The following is a 4,857-nucleotide window of genomic DNA, read 5'->3' on the forward strand; positions in this document are numbered from 1 at the left end:
ATAAGATCTCGCGTCTTTCATCAACTACAAGTACCGCTTTCTAGTTTATAACATCTTGCATCTTTTCATCATCAGCTACAAGTACCACCATCTAGTAAACACTACAAGAACTAAACGAGAGGTGGCTACATACAGGAGACAGTACCGCCATCTAGTGAACACTGCAAGAACTAAACTAGAGGTGGCTACATACAGGGGACGGTACCGCCATCTAGTGAACATTGCAAGAACTAAACTAGAGGTGGCTACATACAGGCTACAGGGGACGCACAGCCCACGCCCTAAGGAGCTTCGCCCCTGAAAAAGTGCGCGGGAGAAGCCAGCATCGCATCCCTCGTCGCCCAAAAGAAGACGTCGCACGGATGGAACATGTTGCCCAAAATCTGAAGTTGTTGACTGAAGAAGTCAGTGCCACTGTTGATGCTCCAGCTGCACATGTTCTAGAAGTCCTGAAGTGCCACTTCTGACCAACCAGTGGGCGAAGCACGCGTTCAGCGAGAATACCCTTCACGTAGCCTGCAGCGTGTGTTTCCCTAGAAAAGACATGAGCCTGCTTCATGCGCTGAAAATGGTGGTGTTAAGATGCATCGAACGTGTGATGAAACATGAAGTGTTTTGCGGGGGTCCAGGTCACACTTGATGTGCCAAGAGATCCAGCTTCTATTTTGCAAGAGGTCGACAGCCTGCGTGCTTGCACTGGAGCAGGACTGAGTGTGGAGTTTCAACTAGCGTGCTTCACAGCGAATTCGAAGCAATGGAATGATACTCTGTACCAGATTAGGTGTAAATGTGTATCAAGCCAGAGTGAGAAATGGTGTGTGTCGTGCATGTATCTGAGAAGACTCCTACTTAACCAAAGGTGCCGAGGGAAGCAAACGAAGATGACTAGACGAAATATCAAGTCAAAGTTGTGAGTGAAGACTCGGGCAGTGTGACGCCTTAGAACCAAGGTGAAGCCGCTATAGCAAGTGATCTCCCAAAGGAAGGAAGAAAATGAGGCAGTTGAAGAACCCACCCCTTGAAGAAAATTGGTCAGCTTCCACCTAAGCAAAAGGCTACCTTTATTCGGTGTTTTGAGGCTATGACACGAAAATCTCCAAAGGGCATGCAGTATAACCCTTAAGGGCTTCTTGAATGCATCATTATGCGCATAAAGTGCCCATGGCTCTGAGCATATGCGGGGAAAAAAATCTTGGCGCTACCAAGTCGCAGCTGCCTCAAAAAGTGCATGAAGCAGTACGGGAACGCAGTTGGTTTTAATCGCAATGTGCTTTCAGGAATTGCCAAAAAGAAACAGAAAAAATGACTGAATTTGAGTGTCACGGTGAACTCAACGTCGATGAGATGAAGTAGACTGAGAATTTCGCTGTGAAAGGTGGCTCGGGTAAAATTGACAATTTCGCCGACCAGAGATCTTTCACTACAGAGCACGAAAAAACAGTTGGAAGTGCCCACGGTTTGGTGATCTTTTTTCTACCACTTTCAGGGTCGTGGCACCAGATGTTTGGTGTATTTGCATCCCGGGGAAATGTGAAGGCACCACTGCTTTAATAATGAAATTTAAAAAAAGCAGTAAGGAACTCAAGAACTTGTTCTTCGGCGAGTTGGTGCCTTAGTTTGATAAACATGTGCGTTCTCGTCTTTTTTTTTCGTGTTTTTAGCTCTTCACCAAAATAACAGTTTAGCAAGTAGTAAGAAGGTAATATTTGCACTGTCCCTGTACATCTTAGTCGCAGTGCATGCCATACAGAAAAGGACACGGGAGTGTGGAGGTTTGTGTTACACTGGGGCACAAAAAAGAGGGGAAAGACAAAATTGTTTAGGCAATCAGCAACTTTCTTTACCCAACGACTCAACAATAAATGCGTTAGTTACTTGTTGAAAGTGCCAGCGCAAGTAAAAACTAATGATGCTGACGCAAAATTCATAAAAACCCACGGTTACTATGGCTACGCCAGCAGTGTGCCGACGTATGAATGGATATGGCTGTACACTTTAGATCGGGTGGTGGCTAGCGCCAGCAAGCCATAATACTTAATGAAAAAAAAAACTAGATTGATTTTTTTCCTTTAAATAGTGAGACTCAGGAATCGTACTTTGTAGTGAAGGGTTTAATTTTCACTCGTGCCTTGACTTTAGCCACTAATAAGATAACCGCCTTCCAGTTATTTCTACCCGCCTAAAGTCTATCTTGCCCTCCCTGTCCCTAAATCCCAGTGCCTTGAAAAACTCTACCCCACCATCCTGAACTATTGGGTGAAGCCCTTTACAGAACATAATCAAGTGTTCGGTACTGTCTTCTTGCTTTCCACACCCACTGCATACCTTGTCTACCCCTTCGTATTTGGCCCGATATGTCTTGGTTCGAAATACTCCCGTCCTGGCCTCAAACAGTAGAAAACTACCGCGGGTATTATCATAGATCCCTTCCTTGGCAATTTCCTGCTTAAAAGTTTGACAAATTTCTAGTGCAGACTTCCTAATCATGCCAATTCTCCACATATCAGTCTCAGCTTCCTTCACCTTCTTCGTAACCGATAATTTGTTTTGGTTTGGCCCCCTGCTGTTTTCTAAGTATTTACCAGTCAATTTCCTGGTTGGCCTCCTCCATTTTGTATCGACATTCTTCATGTACAAGTAGCTGAAAACTTTTCTAGCCCAACGCTTCTCCCCCATTTCTCTCAATCGCTTCTCAAATTTTATCTTGCTGCTAGCTTTCCTGCCCTCAAATGATGTCCATCCCATATTACCTTGTACTCCCTGATTTGGTGTATTCCCGTGAGCTCCTAAGGCAAGCCTACCTATTCCATGTTGCTCAATTTCTAATCTTGCTTGAACTTCTGATCTCATGCACAAGACCGCATTGCCGAACGTCAGCCCAGGAACCAAGACACCTTTTTATATTCTTCTCACATTATACCTATTGTAATTCCACAGTGCCTTATTTTTCATCACTGCTGCATTCCTTTTACCTTTAGTCGTCACGTATATTTCGTATTCCCTTAGGTACTCGGTCCCATTGCTTATCCATACGCCCAGATATTTGTATTTATCTGTTATCTCTAGCGTGACCTCCAGTATTCTAAGCTCACTACCTTCATTATCATTGAAAATCATGACTGCTGATTTTTTCTTACTGAATTGAAAATCTAACCTATCTCCCTCATTACCGCAGATGTCCATCAATCTTTGCAAATCTTCCTTGTTGTGAGCCATTAGCATTTCATTTCATTTCATTTATTTTACCCTCAATCGCACATAGCTTTACAGAGGGGAGTGGGGTACAGAAAAAAAACTATAACCAAGAGCAAACATAGTAACATCAAAATAATAAAAATTACAAAACATGAAAATTCGATGTTAGGCAGTACAATGAATGTACATGTAAGTATCATCAGAATGGGGCAAACAGAGTACAAAAATATATGTGTACAATATACACTTCACGTGTCATCACGTAAGTAATTCTGTACTGTAGATTAGAACAAGTCGTGACTTGAAATGGAAACCATGTCTGAGGGAAGGTGGTTCTAGTCGTTGGATGTGCGTGGGACGAAGGAATGATGAAAAGTGTTAGTGCGGCAGCTAATGACGTGTACCTTATGTTGATGATCTAAACGAGCTGAGCAATAGGCAGGAGTGGTAATGAACTGTGCTTTCAAAAGTGGATGATTGATTATATTGTGAAAAAGTATGAGACGAGATGCTTTGCGACGTGATTCAAGTGACTGTAGTGAAAGGCTCTGTTTCATTGACGTATTACTACTAAAGCGATGGTAGTTAGATAGAATGAAGCTTGCTGCGTTATTCTGTACCATTTCAAGCGAGTGAGTCAAGTTCAGTTGAAAAGGATCCCAAATGGAGCATGCATATTCAAGTTTTGGACGAACTAGTGTTTTATACATGGTTAGTTTCACGGCTTGAGGGGCACGGCTAAAGTTGCGTCGTAGGTACCCTAGCATACGGTTGCTATTGTTAATACCATAGGTAATATGATGTTTCCAGTTCAAGTCAGATGTTATATGAATCCCCAAGTATTTATACGAAGTTACAGACTCTAGATCAACGTCATTTAAGATGTAGTGAACAGGGGGTCCGGTAGTTCGTGAGATACGTAAAACTTTACATTTGTTAGTGTTGAGTTTCATGTGCCAAGTTCTACACCAGCTGGCAATATTATTAATGTCAGTTTGCAAAGAACTAGCTTCAGAGTTAGATGAGATTTCTCGGTAAACAACGCAGTCATGGGCGAAAAGGTGAATCGAAGAAGTTACAACATCGGGTAAATCGTTAATATAAATAAGGAATAGTAAAGGGCCCAACACAGAACCCTGGGGCACACCAGAAGTAACGGGAGAAGAGGGTGAGCTGTAGTTGTTAGCAACAACGAATTGTGAGCAATTAATTAAGAAAAACTCGATTCAAGCAAGAATGCCACCATCAATATTAAGGGTCCTAAGCTTATATAGTAGTAGGTGATGATTAATCTTGTCAAAAGCCTTCGAAAAGTCTAAAAAAATGCAGTCGACCAGTGAACTTCGATCTAGAATGATATGTAACGAATGGGTAAAAGAAAGCAACTGTGTTTCACATGAGAATGACTTCCTAAATCCATGCTGTGACGTGCTGAAGAACGATTTTGATTCTAGAAAGTTGACCAAGTAAGAGAAAATTATGTGCTCCAAAAGTTTGCATGGTATAGAAGTAAGTGAAATAGGTCGGTAATTAGTAACAGAATGCTTGTTTCCTGATTTGTGTAGCGGAACCACCTTTGCCTCTTTCCAAACGCGTGGCACCACACCTTCATTCAAAGACTGTTGGAATAATTTACACAGGAACATAGATGAGGCATGCTTA

At 42.3% G+C, this 4,857-nt stretch overlaps 1 pseudogene; it reads right to left on the bottom strand.

Moving 5' to 3' along the window:
* Nucleotides 1–2,118: 2,118 nt before the first annotated feature.
* Nucleotides 2,119–3,216, bottom strand: LOC142772341 (uncharacterized; annotated as a pseudogene).
* Between the last annotated feature and the right edge of the window lie 1,641 nt (nt 3,217–4,857).

The sequence above is a fragment of the Rhipicephalus microplus genome, chromosome 9, assembly GCF_043290135.1.
Source record: "Rhipicephalus microplus isolate Deutch F79 chromosome 9, USDA_Rmic, whole genome shotgun sequence".
Taxonomy (NCBI): Eukaryota; Metazoa; Arthropoda; class Arachnida; order Ixodida; family Ixodidae; genus Rhipicephalus; species Rhipicephalus microplus.